This window comes from Symsagittifera roscoffensis, unplaced genomic scaffold, assembly GCF_963678635.1.
Source record: "Symsagittifera roscoffensis unplaced genomic scaffold, txSymRosc1.1 SCAFFOLD_441, whole genome shotgun sequence".
Classification (NCBI taxonomy): domain Eukaryota; kingdom Metazoa; phylum Xenacoelomorpha; order Acoela; family Convolutidae; genus Symsagittifera; species Symsagittifera roscoffensis.
The window spans coordinates 1-17,500 of NW_026971674.1; positions in this window are offsets into that span (position 1 = coordinate 1).

Here is a 17,500-nt window from a genome sequence, read left to right on the forward strand (position 1 = left end):
TCTGAAAATCTCCGGAAATACGCAAGAGATCCTAGTTCCTAACATCTACAAAATAAAAACTTCTGAAAAAACGAGTCTCAAAAATTGATTTAGCAAAGCAAATCAAAGTGCAAACTGGAAAAATTGTGAAATTTTCCGATTTTCATTAAGAAAAAACTCCATGTATGTAGTTTTGTGTATTGTATAAAGCAAGGAAATGTAGATCTTGAAAGCAAATTTTTGATTGATGCTTTATGTATCTTCTTCCAAAAGGTGTCGAATTGGGTTTGCTTCACAAAAATTATCCTCAAAACGTTTGATCTTTCATATAAAGTACCTTATATATCAAATGATAACAATTTTTTCTAATGAATTACGCATAAATATAAGACTTTGAAAGTTTTTATGTCGGATTTTTTCACAAGATATACTTTTTAAGATAAATTTTAGTAAAATTATCTCAAAACTCCTAAAGAATAAATTGAGTTTCTATCTCAATTTAGCATTTTCTCAGTTTCTGCTTCATCTACTATCTACCAAATAATTCCAATTTGGCAAATTTTTACTTGAAAATTGAATTTTAGATGGAAAAATGTATCGTTTCAACGAACGTTCAATAATTCGAAGCTAAATTAAGACCATAAAACTTTTACTAAAAGCCTTTAAAGGATTTTCTCAACCTTATAACTGTATAATGCTGTTTTAAATCTGAATTTCTATTTTAGACTAAAATTTTAGTTGGAATGATGTATATAATTATCTTGAAACTTTCAAAGTTTAGCAAATATACATTTTTTCCAGGTAATTCGTCAATTTTTTTTCTGAAATCATCAAATAAAAAACAATAGAAAACATAATTCTTAATAATTCAAACCACATTATCTGCTTAAAAAGATTTTTTTTCCATGAACACTTTTACAAGCACTAAACAAGAAAAACTTTAAAATAGTAACTACAAAAAACTTTTCAATTAGTTGATGTTTTCCAAATATCCAAGTTTTACAATTTTTAGGCGCATATTTAAACTCTCATTAGCAAATGTTATGCTTTCTACTACAAAATTATCACAACAAAGTCTCCGCAAGCTTGCAACCAAGGGAGTTTTTACTGTTGATTAAAAGTTTTCGGATCGAATTTCATGGAAAGCTTCACGACGATTTGAACTCGATTTTTGCTGTCTTTAACATCAATCAAAACCTTTGAATAAAAAAATAAATGACAGTTCAGTTAATGTATTGAAAACACTGTATAATTTCTGACTAGATTTGTTACAATTGCTGAGACTTTTCAGATTCAGTAAAAACTAATAATCATAGTAATTTCTACGTTTTTTTTTTAAAAAATTAAAATTTTACCTTCTCCTGAAGTGTGTTTGGAGTTTGCTGAGCACATAATTTAACATTATGCTGAAAATGCTTCTTCTTGAAATGATTAGCGAGTTCCTCGCTGCTATAAGTATAAAAATTACAGTTAGAACACTTCAAAACACCACATGTTCTACGATGTCTTGATGCATCTCTGTGAGTGTATTCCCTGCCACATTCAAGACATGCAACTCTTTCGTTTCTATTGAGTGACGGCATCTCAATAGTAATGAAAAATTAAACGGGAGATTTAAAATGTACCAAACTTTTAGATAAGGGGAGTTGAATAGCCTCAAAGTGAATAAAAGTAAGAAGAAACAGCAAACTTATTAACCAATTGTTTTTAACGAGAAAGAAAATCAGACTGGATATGCCTTTTAGCCTAGCTGAAATAAAAATCATCAAACCTAACCATGGAGTTTTTAAAAGTATCAACCAATCAGAATCGAGCATTAATTACAAGGAAACTTTTATGTTTTCTGATATCAACCAATCAGAATCGAGCTTCTATAGTCATGTAGTTTTCAACAAATGCAATGTCCACCAATCAGAATTGAGCTTCAAAAGTTATGTAATTTTCAACAAATTCAATGTCAACCTATCAAAATTGAGCTTCAAAAGTCATAAAATTTTCAAGAAATTTAATGTCAACCAATCAGAGTTGAGCTCTTCTTCTCATGAATTTTTCAACAATTTCTTTACAATTTGTAGAGTTTGAGGATACTTTCACAGACATTATTTGTGTTAATAACCAATCAGAATGAAGTAATCACAGATTTTAAAAAACTTTGTAGATCAGAACCAGACTATGTTTATGAAACTTCTTAATCAATAAATTTTATCGAATTTTTCCAAAATAACCAAAATTTGAAGTTTGATACCCTAGTGGGATAAATGAGATTTCTTGTCTAGTTTCTATTGTTTTTTTTGATATATTTAATTCAGTTTTTGAAATTTCGATCGAAACTTTTTCGATTTGTTCTTTTTCTAACCAGTGAAAGAAGAATTTACCAAAATATACGTTTTTATCGTTTTCTTTTTGGTATATTGTGGTATAAACAACCGGAAGTCTAATAAATTTGGATAAACGTTCAAAAGAATTTCTGACAAATCTGAATTTTGTATTTATATCAAATTCAAAACAGTAATCGAATTGATGTTCCTTATCTTCAATTTTTGTTTTATAGGCTCTACAATTGTTTTGTTTTATACTGATCGACCAACTCAATCTGAGTTAACTCTTCTAAATAAAAACATTGTTGATAAATCTGACAGTACTCTACTTTTTTGTAATCTGCTCTCCACCTTTTTTAACAAAACTATTGAACTGTGTTTCTATACAAGTTAAAACTAATACAATCTCCATCAACTTCGTCTGTCCACCACTCTTTTAGTTTTTTGTAGTAATTCAATTTTAAAATCTGATAATTGTTCAATTCAGACATTGAAAACGCTTTTGATGGAAACATTTTTCTTACTGAAATATATGAAGAAACTTAAAAAACTCGAATTGTTTTTATCATTTTCAAAGTATTTTGTAGTAACAATCACAGTAAATATTTTTTAGTTATTTAGAGTCTAATTAGTTTCAAGGAAATTCATGTAGCCAATAAAAACCTCAAATAAAGGCAGACAAAAAATTGAAAACAACCAATGAAATTCAAAAAATTTAAAAAAAAATCATGATATTGTTTTCAACTAAATATACATTCATGTTTGTAATTTTGTTAAATTGAGGCAAAATTTAGGTAATTTTTGATGAAAACAGTTGTTAAATAAATTTATCTGTATTTTCATAAACAAATACTGGAAAATCATTTCATAATTGGTTAGTGTTTTATGTCAATTTTGATTAAATTGTATATTTTCTCTGACTTTTCCTCAGATGTTATAGCTCTAAATATACACTTTAGTGAGAAAAAATAGTTTTGAACCAATAATATTTCAATTATCAAACATGCAAAACATCACAAAGCTTTACTGAGGTTTACAATTATCAACAAACATAAATTCTACCAATATTTGGGACAGTTCTTTGAATTCATTCAAAGTATAGTTGACATATGCAACTTGCTTCAAGTCTTCATTTTCCTTTGCAGTGAAGAGTCGAATCTGAATGTAAGGTGGCTTGCTCACAATGTACTTCTTGATTGTGACACACACCCTCCTCATGTTGTACGTTGCTATTTCATATACTCTATTACAGATGTCGAGCTCCTGATCCATAATTGATTCTCTGCCAGATTTGGCTTCATATATAGGTACGAGTCCAATTTTTTCAGCATCGTGAATAACAGTATTCCGTATTGCGGATATTGCTTCGCCTTCTTTTCACTAAGATAGACTTGTTGAGATTTTTCAAATTGTCCCAAATCAATTCTTTTTAATAGTTGAAAGCACGGTTCCAAGCATATTTTCCCCTTGTAGGATTTTTGGAACCAAACAAAGCTCCCAATTCTTTTTTGATTTTTTGAAAATTCAAAATAGTTGGGACTATCAACTTTTCTCAAGTACATTTTGAAGAACAAACTGATCGGATGAGGAGAAATGAGAGAAATGACTTTAAGATTAAATGAAAATGGAAGTAAGCAGTATGAGTCATCGCCATTTCCATATATGGAAGTAGTACCAAATATGGAAGGATTTCCCTATATGGAAGCTGCGTAGGCGTTACTACCACTATATAACTCCACCATTTTCTGCAAAAATCATTTTTCCCAATGGCAGCTGCAATGTGTCAAGCTCTTCCCAGCTTTTATTCAGATTATAATCGTAAGTCATTGTTTATTTCTGTTTCCAACGATTTTTACGAAAAATACATAGTAACCCAAGATTATTGCGTCTCTGCTCACGATTCTTTCTGTTCCTTGGGAAATTGCAACTTTCATATAGTTTTAGTTGGAACATCCCTTGGCCAAATTCTTCAGAGATTAGACAAATATCAATACATATATCAAGTAATTGATTGTCTTTACACTTTGTCCTTACACTAAGTCTTCAATCAGCTTAGTTGTGGAGTTCAGCATAATTTACGAAAGGAGCTAAAAAAACGCCAAGCGTATCAAGGAAACGACTTGTTCGCAAAAAATTCAAAAAACATTATCTAAGTTCTAATCAAAAACTTGCATCTACGCAAACTCTTGGCTCAGCATTTTAGACAGAATGTGAAAAGTACAAAACTCAAAACTTGAATCTGATTGGTTCATCATAAATGATTGTTTTATTGATGGTTATGGTTCTGTAAATAGTGAGCGTGTCAATTTTTCTTTTAATTTTGGATTATTTTTTCAAAAAAATCTAGTCAAGACTAATTAAATTTCAATTCAACTGCTTTTCAACGAATAATTGTATGTTACTTTTTTACAGGATGCGAAAAAATCAATCATTTTATATCAATTATGCGTTTTTTATAGAAAGTTTGTTGCAGAACGAAACTTTTTCAAATTTTAAAAAATATGTACTTTTGCAAAACCTAACTTCTTTTTTCTTATTGTTGAGAAATTATCAGTTTTGATGATTTTAAATGCTTTTCCTTCTCTTAATTGACTGTTTCTTTGATGTTTTTGATTTAGATACGTGCAAAGTAGATTTTTCACTGATTAAACTTAAAACAAAGAAATTCTTAAACATTATTTTTTAGCATTGCCAGATAATCCTCTCTCAGTTTTTTTTAAAATGCGAAAATATTTAATGAAATTTTTCTTAACTTGCAAGATTTTCTTTGCCTTTTTCAACAAGTGTGCAAAAAATATTATGAAAATTTTTGCATGGTGCAAAATTAATTTAAAGTTTTTAACATGTGTGCAAAACTGTAGTGATTTCTTATCTTGTGTGTGAAAATGTTGTGAAGTTTTTGACAAACATCGAAAATGATTCAACTTTTTTATCATCTTACGATAAAATTTTTTCAAAAAAAATTTACTAATTGAAAAATCAGTTTGATTTTTAAAAATGAATTTTCAAAAATTTTTAACAAAACTTCGCCTATGCAATTGTTTAATGAATTTTTCAATGATCTTATTTCTTTGTTTCTATCTCTTTAAAAAAATACTTGATGCAAAGAAATTAAATTAAAAAACACAAAACAGTAACCAATTTATTTACAAATCAAAGAATTGTCGAGCAGCTGAGTTATCAAAATTTTGCAAGTTCTCAATGGAGCGCAAAGCTGGTCTTGCCTCCATCACTGGTGGTTCGCTGACTGGATTCTTCGCTCAGAGAAGCCTTCATCCTCTTCGATGGTAATTGGGTTGTCTACAGATCCCTCTTCCCAAGGAAAGAGGAAATCGGCTAATTTTTGCGCCACATATCTAGAGTCAGGAATTTCGGGGTAGTTCATTCCCATATGCTCGGTCACTTCCTCCATCATTTGCATGGTTCCAAGTTGTTTCTCTGTGATGGGAACTTGCATCAAATGATGCTCGCTGAAATCCCTTCGCATCACTTCCACCGTGTGCCAGACTTGGATTGGGATGCCCATTCGTGCCAGAAAAACTCCACAAACTGTTTCTCGCACTTGGATTTGTACTAAATCAGCCGAAAATTCCACCGAGAGCATAAGGTTTTTTTTTGTACTGAGAAGATCATTTTGAGCAATAAGATGACTAAAAGAGCAAAAACAAGAAAGAACTGAGAGAAGGGGGAACCTCACAAAAAATAAGTTGAAATTAGGGTGTTTAGAGCTGAGAGAGGAGGTAGTGGACGGTGGTTTAGTTGAAAAGGAAATGATTTTTAGTTAGGAGTGAGGGGTACCTTCAACTGGGATGTGTGGGTTTAACTAATCTAAATGGATTTTCCTTATTTGGATTGTAGTCGTGTCCAATCACATTTCAGTTTCCTTTTATGGATTTCTTATAGAAAACTCGGGTCCAATCGGAAACAAAGCTCATTTTTGGGTATTGTCGTTTCCAATCACAAAAATGTTCATTTTTGTTCAAGTTGCCGTATCTAATCAGAGAAATCTTTTAAGGACTTAAATCTTCCAAATAAGTAAAAATATACGCAAAAGCAATCGCAAAAAAAATGACCAAAAGTTGTTTGCAGTAAAAATAGGAAATATTGCCAATATAAGTAACAAAAGAAGGAAAATTATTAAAAGTAGTATCTCTGCAATTTTTTCATTTCTTATCAGAAGCTTGCGTCCACTCAGACTCTTGGTTCAGCTTTTTTTGAAAGGATTCGAAAAGTTCAAAACTCAAAGTATGATACTGACTTGTTGAAAATTGTTGAGTGTTTTGTTGATGGTTATGGTACCGTAAATAGTGAGCGTATCAATTTTTCTTTTAATAATTGAATATTTGTTAATAAAAAATCTTGTCAAAGCTGTTTTTATTTAAATCAAAAGTTTTTTCAACAAACAAATTTTCAATTTTTAACACGTGTGCAAAAATTAACTCAGAGTTTTTTCGCAAGATGCAAATTTTGGTTTGATTTTTTCAACACGTTTGCAAGATGCAAAAACTGTTAGATGCAAAAGATGCATTTACAAGATGCAAAAACTGTTTTGGTTTTTTCAACAAGTGTGTAAAAATTTTCATCAAATTTTTGTGTTAGATGCAAGTTTTTTCGTGGTTTGTTTGAAAACAAATGCAAAAATCTAACTTATTTTTTCTTATTCATTTGCAAAAACTGAAGAATTTTATTGTAAAAAACTTGTTAAATTAAAGCTAAAATTTTTCTTAATTGCTGACTTTGAGAGCTATTCCCTATCTTAATACATTGTTTTTCCAATTTTTTTGATGAATATACATGCAAAAAAGAGATCAAAATTAAAGATCAAATTTTTAATGATCAAAATTAAAACAAAGATTTTCATTTACTTTAATTATCAACAGTGCAAGAAAATTCTCTTTCAGTTTTCTTTAAAATGCGAAAAAATTTATTGAAAATCTTTCTAACAAAATTCTATAAAAGTATTTACCAGATGCATAATTAGTTTCATTTTTAATAAAACTTTTACCATTGAAATTTCTTAATAAACTTTATTATGATCTCTTTGTTTCTATCTCTTGAAAATAAATTTAGTAGGTGCAAAGAAAATAAATTACAAAGCACGAGACAGTAACTAATTTATTTACAAATCAAACAGCTGTCGAGCAGCTGAAGAATTTTGCAAGTTCTCAATGAAGCGCAAAGCTGGTCTTGCCTCCATCACTGGTTGTTATCTTGGTGGTTCGCTGACTGGAGTTCTTGACTCAGAGAACCCCTCATCCTTTTCGATGGTAATTGGGTTGTCTACAGATCCCCCTTCCCAAGGAAAGATGAAATCGTCGAATGGTTGGGCCACATATCTGGAGTCAGGAATTTCGGGGTAGTTCATTCGCACATGCTCGGCCACTTCCCCCATCATTTGCATTTCTCCAAGTTGGTTCTCTGTAGGGGGTACTTGCGTTAAATGATGTTCGTTGAAATCCCCGAGCATCACATCCACCATGTGCCAGACTTGGATTGGGATGTTCATTCGTGTCAGAAAAACTCCACAAACTGTTTCTCGCACTTGGACTTGTACTAAATCAGCTGAAAATTCCACCGAGAACATAAGGTTGTTGTTTTGTACTGAGAAGATCATTTTGAACACTAAGTTGAGTTAATGAGTAAAAACAAGATTTACAGTTGAGAGGGAGAAAGTTGACGGTGGTTTATTTGAAATTATCGTATTTAGAGCTGAGAGAGAAGGTAGTTGACGGTAGATAAGTTGAAAATAAAATGATTTTTAGTTAAAAGAGAGGTGTGCCTTCAACTGGAATGTGTGGGTTTAACCAATCAGAATGAATTTTCCTTATTTGGATTGTAGTCGTGTCCAATCAGATTTTAGTTTCCTTTTATGGAATTCTTATAGAAAACTCGTGTCCAATTGGAAACAAAGCTCCATTTTTACACATTGTCCTTTCCAATCACAAAAGTGTTCATTTTTGTTCAAGTTATTGTATCCAATCAGAGGAACCTTTTAAGGACCTACTAAGTCTTCCAAATAAGTAAAAATGTACACAAAAGCAATCGCAAAAATAAATGACCAAAAGGTATTTGCTGTAAAAATATGAAATATTGCCGATATAAGTAACAAAAGAAGAAAAATTAATAAAAGTAGCATCTCTGCAAGTCTTCTCATCAAGCTACCTGAATTTTTGTGTATAATCGATGAGAAATTGCTGATTTTTTAGCAGCTATTCAAGTTCTTTGATTTTGATGTAGATTTGAGACGATAACTCAAAGTTGATGAATTTTTCAAAGCAAATCTCTGGAAATCTGATACCAAACTTGATCATGCAAGATTTTGAACTTTGAAAGTCTTTAAAAAAATGTCGGAACAAAGAACTTTGCTGGGGAGTTTTGACAAATTTGGGAGTTGGATATGGAATAAAAAGAGTCTTTGAAATATTATCGTACGACTTTTTTATTAACTTCAAATTTTCTAAAATAAATAAAATTTCTTTTCTGGTCAAGTATAACTCAGCAGTAAGTTTATAACTTTGATACGCAATATGTGGATCAAAAATAAACTCTTTGATTGAGTAAGTTTCCCTAAAGAGACCTTTACTTAGTCGAATAACTCTATTTTGGACAATATAAACGTCCAAACCAAAAAATTGTGACAAAAGTAAGAATCTACATCTATTTCATCAATAAGGAAATTACACGGAATATTTTATTTTTCTTGTAGAGTAATTCGAGGAAGTTCAAATGCTTTTTAATTGACATTCTTCAAAAATGAATATTTTGGATCTAAAGTTATGTCTAGAAACTGCTTAGTTTTAATTGGTTGAGAATTTTTCTGTAAAATTCTAGATTTTTCTGAAAATTCTAGAATTTTCCAAGGAATTACGTGGAGATGACGTCATTAACATACTAGAAACTGCTTAGTTCTGATTGGTTGAGAATTTTTCTGGAAAACTCTAGAACTTTCCGAAAATTCTAGAATTTCCAAGGAATAACATGATGATGACGTCATTACCATAAAAGGAAAATTGCGTGGGTGTTGACGTCACTTCTATTCATAGAATGACGTCATTACGATAAAAAGAAAATTGCATGGGTGATACGTCACTTCTAAAAATAGAATGACGTCATTACCATAAAAGGAAAATTGCGTAGGCGGTGACGTCACTTCTTTTCAAAGATTGACGTCGTTACCGTAAAAGGATAATTGCGTAGGCGTCATTGATAGTATAAAAACACTTATTTTATTGGGTTAAATCATTCATTTTGTTTGCCAATCAGAAACAGTTAATTGAATTTTACTTCAAATTTTACAGTTCGTTACTTCACGAAAAGTAAGTATTTTCATTCAATTGGTACTTTAAACTTTTAATTTTGGAACATTTCTAAAGTCCCAATTTTTTTAGATAATGCCTGCCCTTAACCGAAACGAGAAAGTCAAATGTGAGGACTGTGGCCGCGAATACAGGAGATCGGATGCTGCTAGACATCAAAAAAATTGCTCTAAAGGAGTTATTTCTTGCCCTGATTGTAAGTATTTTACTTATAATCAACAAGAAACGAACTAGCATATGAGTAAGAAGTATGGTCAACCAAGCTCGAAGCAGTCGACGGTTTGTCCTTCTTGTGAACAAGATTTCCCAAGTTACTACTCGCTCCAACAACATCGGAGAAAAGAACATGGAGCAAAACAACGGAAACCCAGTGATACGGTAGCCGACTTGAACAAGATTGTGGAGGAAGAAGGGGAAGATGGTGAAAAACTAAAGGAGGAACTTAGTGCTTGTCAACATTTTCTGGTGGATACGGAGATGGAAAATGGGAGACATAAGGTATTTAACTTCCAAATGTCCAAGTTAGATACTAAAATAATTAACGAGAAACTTGAAGAAGTCTTCAACAAGCTCGATTCCGCAGCCAAAATCAACATTGCTCTGGGTTTTGTTCTTCGAAATATTGAGACTGGTGAATATCGATACTTCTACGCCCATGAAAACAATACTCTGTTTGAAAAACCCAACTTAGTTTGTACGAAAGCGGATTTGATAACAATCCAAGGAAAAGTAGAAAAGTTTGATATTGTGGATCAATCTATCCAAGAACGCCAGAACACAAAGTGGCGACTCAAGTTAATTGCTAACGTTACAATTTTTGCTGCTTTGCTGAAAAACATCCCAATGGGATGTCCAGACTCTGTCTTACCCGAACCTCTACTGAAAAAACATTCTGTTATCCGTCTTTTATCTAACAAGGACAAGGAACCTTACAAATCATTTGTGTCTTTTCCGCGCATTGGCAATGTACATGAACGGACACAGAGATCTCGACTCTCACACTTCGAGATACTTTACAGATTTTATATTAAAATCTGGCTATGATCCTAAAAACTTTCGTGGAGTTTCTGTAGAAGACTTACTTTTTGTCGAGGAAATTGTTCAAAGGAACATCTTTATATACAATTTCGATATCCAAGAAGGAGAATATGTAGGAGAACTAGCTCGACGAAGTATTGGAAGATTTAACAAAACAGTCAAATTACTGAGATTCAACAATCATATCATTCATACAATTGATATTGATTCTTTCTTCAAGTGTTTCCGGTGTCCTAGTTGTGATACTTTCTTCAAAAGATCTGAGTTTCTCAACAAACATCTTCTGAGATGCAAGGACCGAGTGAAACATATTTACCCAAAGAACGTCTATGAGCTTCGGGAATCCTTGTTTGAAAAGCTAGAAGGATTCAATCTTCCAGTTTCTGAAGATAACAAATTTTTTAATAATCTAGCAACTTTCGATTTTCAGTCGATTTGTGTTCCTACAGAGGAACTAAAAGAGACGCAAACTACTACCTGGATTGGAAAACACGTTCCAATTTCAGTCTCTATATCATCGAATCTGATTGATGAACCCATCTTTTTGTACAATAAGGATCCACAGAACTTGATTATTGATTTTGTAAGCAAGCTCGAGCTGTTGGCTGAGAAAAGTAAGTTGGAGATGAGAACAAAATTTCAAGATATTGAAGTAGCTGTCAATGAAAGAATGAAAAAGATCTTTGATCAGCTGAACAAACGTGGTAAAAATAGTTCAAGTAACAAATTTGAGAACAAAGACGATTGCATTGAAGTTTCGGAAGAAGCAGAAATGTCAACACAGTTCTTGCGAATTCAAAAAAATCAACTAATTGATTTGAAACAACATCTGGAGAGATATGTAAACACTTTACTTGTTTTTGGATTTAACAGCGGTAGATATGATTTGAATTTGATCAAATCATACTTAATTCCTTATTTAATTCGCGATAAAGAACGGGAAACATCCGTAATCACAAAAGCAAATGACTTTATATCTTTCAAGTTTGGAGATGTACAATTTTTCGACATAATGAAGTTTCTGGGAGGGGCAACTACTTTCGACTCCTTTCTCAAAGCCTATAAAGCTAGCAAAACGAAAGGATTCTTTCCCTATGAGTGGTTTGATAACCCAGACAAACTTGACTTTCCTGAATTGCCACCGTATGAAGCCTTTTTCAGTATACTTAGAAACAATAATCCTCTAGACAAAGACATCGTTGATTATGAGAAGCTTAGAAAAAGTGGGTTTGACGAACAACAGGCACTGAAAAAGCTTCAAATCAAGACTGTTCCTCCATCTGGTTTGGATAATTACAATTACTTACAAGAGACTTGGAAGAAAAATGGAATGACAGTGATCAAAGAGTTTTTTGAAGTGGTACAAAACAAAGATGTAGTTGTTTTGTACTGGAGGCAATCCTGGAGGCAAGGCAAAATCCTGGAGGCAATGCAATCCTGGAGCCAATCCTGGAGGCAATGCAAAAAATGATTTAGTTTTATCATAACAAGGGGATAGATATGATAAAACTCGGCTGCACACTTCCAAATCTAGCAAACATTTGTCTACACAAATCCACAAATTACAAGATTTATCCATTTTGCGAAAGTGATAAAGACTTGTGTGAAAAAATAAGAGAGGACATGACGGGTGGACCTTCCATTGTTTTCACTCGAAAAGCTGTAGTTGATGAAACATACATCAGAAATTCATCAAAATGTTTGTAAATCAATCGTTGGAATTGATGCAAGCCAGCTTTACCCTTTCTCAATGTGTCAAGATATGCCAACAGGACTGTACACAAGATGCGAGTTTGACACTGAAATGCAGAAATTCAAGGCTAGACATAATCAAACTCGCAACTTTGAGAATATGGTCATGTCTTTTTATCAAGAATTAAGACCAGAATGTAAAATTGAGAGTTTTTTTACATCTGGAAAGGAAAACAGAAAAAAATCGACTGTTTTAATGTGGATGGTTATTGTGATCACTGTAAGACAGTGTTTGAGGCAATGGGATGTTATTACCACTTCTGTTCCTGTCAAGAAGCTCGTCCCTCCTTAAGAGAACAGGATATTGAGCGAGGAAAAAAGAAGAAAGAGATGGATGATATGCGACGAGAATACATTAAAGAGAAAGGATAAAAAATGAAAGAAATGTGGAAGTGTGACTGGTGGGAAAGTTTCAAAACCGATGACAAGATCAAAAATCACGTCAGAACCCACTTTCCTTATAAAAGGCCTCTTTCTACAGACTCACTTCTAGCAAAAATAAAAGATGGATCTCTTTTTGGCTACGTTCAGTGCGACTTAGTTGTTCCAGATGAGCTAGAATCAAAATTTGCGAATTTTCCTCCAATTTTCAAAAATATTGCGGTCGGAAGAGATGATATTGGAAATTACATGAAAAACTATGCGATCGAGAACGAAATGTTAAAGCATCCTCAGAGAATGCTGATATCTAGTTTCAAGCTGGAAAATGGAACAGTTATAACTCCTCTCTTCAACTTTTATATGGAACTTGGATTGCAGTGCACCAAAATTTACCGATTTGTTCAATAGTCTCCTCGGAAATGCTTTAACAATTTCGTTCAGTCAGTGGTTGATACCAGAAGAGAAGGAGATGAAAACCCTTTGTCAGGAGTTGTAGCAGAAACAATGAAACTTTTGGGTAATTCTTCGTATGGATATCAGATCATGGATAGATCGAGACATACAATCACAAAAAATCTGAACGATGAAAAAACCCATAAAGCAATCAATGAACCACTGTTTAAGAAACTTAACTCAGTTGAGAAGGACTTATATGAGGTGGAGTTATTGAAATCAACCATTGAGCACCAAGTATATATAGATTTTACCAGGAAAAATTTCTGGTAAAATCATTTCAATTTGAAAAAAAAGATGAATATGTAAAATTTCTGTTCCGTTTAAAAATCTACAAATTGAAACCGCTTTTGACAACTTGAAATGTTTTTTTTTGAGGGGGGAGGAGGATGTTCCGACAATAGTCTTGGAAAAACTATGTCGTTTTTTTCTGCGTGCTGTGATAAAAAGATCCGAATAAAAAATTAGATTTCAAGAAAATTCAACGTTTATATTAGAATAGGCGAATTGGATAACAGTTTTTGCAGAGAAATGACAAAAACTCCAAACCCTCTTTTTTGAGTAAAATTAATCTTTCAATTAAACGAAAAAACCAACATTAATAGAAAACAAAGAACAAAAACATAAAAACAAATATGGGTTCAAAATATTAAACCATCAGAAATCAGCAAAAACAATTGTAAACTACCACATTGTGACAACTTTGAGGTGACAAAAAACTCCCAGCACAATTTTGCCTTGCAGAGATCGCTACATTAGTAACTTTGACGAAACAAATAAAGATAAGCAAATCAAGATGACTATAAAAGCGACACTTTTCCTCAAAAATGGAAACATTTGTAGCAAGAAATTTTCCTATATATTTATCAAAACAAACAAAATGGTGTAATGCGAGAAGGTTCGGTTCAAGATCAAAAGAATGGTATCACTTTGAATTAAATTCATCTATTCTACGAGGAGACGTTGTTCTTAAAAGACAAACGTGGACCCCATTAAAAAGAATATCTTTGACAATTAGAAATAACAAAAAAACTGACTAAAACTAATTTGGCTGTACATCTGATACAACATCACAAATTGTGTTGTATTCGATGCTTAACCTCAAAAGTTTATCAACCTAGCTTCAATATACAATAAGTTATCAAAATTTTTATCGTGTCCTGCTTTGTTTGTAACGTTTCTCTAACAAGTAAGCAAATATTTTTCCTAAATATTTTTCAAAACAACCCTGTTTGGATACTAGGAGAAAGCCCTGCTCAATACCGAACAAATGATATTACTCGCATTCAAATTTGTCATCTCTACGGCGAGTTCGTTTTAAAAAACTGATTTGTACTCCTTAAAAAAAGACCTGTAATATCAAAAAATGACTGAGCGATTGAATTTTTTTAACAGTACATCTGATAATTATATCAATAATACTGTAGTAGTTTACGCTTAACCTTGAAGTTCAATTATACTAGCTTCGATATATAATCAGAATCAGTTATCATATCTTTTATCGAGTCCTTCAACTGTTTTTAACGTTTCTCTAATAAATTTTTCCTGAATATCTATCAAGACAAACAGGACATTAGTAGAAAACCCCGCTCAAGACAAGAACATTGAAAACTCTCTCGCTTAAATCCGTCGTCTCTAAGCCAAATTCTTTATAAAAGAATGATGAGTCTTCTTTGAAAAAAAGACTTGTAATAAAAAAATTTGACAAAAAACAAGCATTCAATATTATTTTAACCGTACTTCTGATAAAAACGGTTGTAGAAAAAACAAAAACTCAATTTTGAGCTGAAATCTGTAAATTAAATTGGTTGTAGGAAAAAAAAGTTTTTTTTTTGATAAAAAGGGCATTCTGATTATTTTTGTTTTACCTAGCGTCTCTATCACAATATTATGATCATCACCTTGCCATTAGACGCAATTTCAGACAAAAAAAACATTCTTGAGAAGGAGAACTTTTCTTTTATGCTAAAATGAAAAGAGAAAAAGTGGTTTCAAAGAGCAGTTTTTTTAAAAGCTTCAGCAATCTGAGCTGTTTTAGGCTCAATCTGCTGTTATAACCAAAAATTTATGTCATATTTTTTGTTTTTGTTCTCCCTTGCGCACAATAACTGTAAATGCTTGTCATCAAGTAATTCATGCTGAGCTGAAATCACTGAAAAACGAAAAAATTCTGAGAAAATTTTAAGAAAAACTATAAAACTAAGGTAAAAAAGGCTTAATATAAGGTCTTCATCAAATTAGTATTACAAAAATTGCAAATCAAAAAAAAGATTCCTGCTATACTGGTGACAATTCGGGGAAAATATTTCTTTTTTTTAAATTCGACCACATAAGCTTTTTTACACTTAGGTATCATGCCCAAACCCATATGATCAACATTGCAAAATTAGTTTCTTTTTTATTTGTGAAAATTAAAAGCTTATTAGCAAAAGTTTTTCTAAGCATTAGGGAGAAATGTGTATGGGATAAAAGTCAATTTTGCAAACTTTTGAATAGTCTAAAACACTTTTTTGTTTTCGTTTTGAAAAAAAAGGGAATGTTTCGGAAACTTCAGCTTACGATCTTTCTAATGAAACTACAATCAAGTCAATGCAAAAAAGCTCGAAGCCTTTTCAGTCCTCTTATTAGAAAAAACTTGTTTTGTTAATAGCTAGCCTGACTGGAAGATGTAAAAAGACCATCTCTCAACGAAAATTGATCAGATCTCAGCGAACTGATTAGAGCTCTTCTTGAGCAGTTGCGTTGACTCCTAAATGTTTTTTTGAAAACTTTATGAACAAAAAAATTGATAATGAAAAAAAAAGTTTAACATATCATTTTCAAAGAATAGAAATCGTATGATAAGCACTTTTTTCCAAAAAGACAACCAAGAACTTTAATGTTCAAATTGATTTCAAGTAATAAAAAAATCCCATTTAGGCTCATTTGATGTTTCTAAATGCTTTTTCGAAAAATTTTTTGAAATTGGTTACCGAGAAAATGCTGTTAATACCATTTTCACAGAATGAAAATCGTATGTAAAAAAAAAATTCAGTATAATGGGTCAATTTGATCTAACTTAATCAGAAAACGAAATTAGCTCATTTAGACTTACCAAAAAACTGATTTTTAAAGGTTTTCCTGAAAAAAAATTTAATGAAAATAAATGTTATCATGCATTTTTCATGTATGGAAATCCTATGATAACCAATTTTTCTAAAGAACACATGCATGGAATTGAATGATAATAATTTTTGTATGAAACTGTATGATAAGCATTTTTTTCCGGCCGGGTACTCAGTCAACTTTCAAATATCGAAGTACTAGTTTCCATTGAACAAACTTTGAGCCCTGTTGAAGATATTGACTCCCAAAATTCAAATTTGAAAACTAATCTTACTATGCTCTGGGGTAATTAATGGGCGTTTCGCTGATTTGATCCAACATCCTGAATTTGTAACGCAAAACTTCTATGCGCGGCGAATTATCTCGCACAGGCAAAATCGTTCCAAGTCGAATTGAATCTAGCTAATTGGTCCTATTAATTTTGTACGACTCAGTTTTTCACACTTGATTTTTGATTTTGTCCAAAATTTATAATTTTTCAAACTAACTTTTCCAAAAAATTAATAGATACGGATTTGGGGGCAGTCGGAAGATTCTGCGCTTTACTGTGATATACAAACAGTCTTATTTTTTAACAAGGGTAGCCGGTTACTGTGCAATTAGCACAGAACGTTCCGACCGTAGTCTTCAAAAACTACAAGAAAATTTTTTTTTTGAAATTAGTTTAGTTTTTTATGCTTGTTGTGATAAAAAGATCTGATTTAAAACTATAATTTAGGCAAAATCGACAACCATAGTGAAATAGGTAAAAGGATAACAGTTTTTGATGGAAATGAAACAAAAAAACTTGTAAAAAGTTTCTTTGAAATAATTTTTTCTACATTTGTTTTGCAAAAACTTTTTTAGAATTTTTAGAAGTTTTGATTTCCAAATTGGCATTAAAAATTTTCAAAAATTAATTTCACTCGAGTTTAATTAATATGAATTTGTAATAAGCGATTGTAATTGGCTTAAAATAAGTATAAATAAGCCTGCTCGCTGGCTTTAGTTGCTCGAAGATAGATGAAAAATCAAAAATTTCATATCGTTTTTTTTCCACAGCAGAAAGAAAAATTAGGAATTTCACAACTGAAAGGGCTTCAATGTGGTTCGAATTACGACTGAAAGGGCTTTAATCTGATATATGATTCGACCCAGCTCGATTTTTTTATTGCGGAG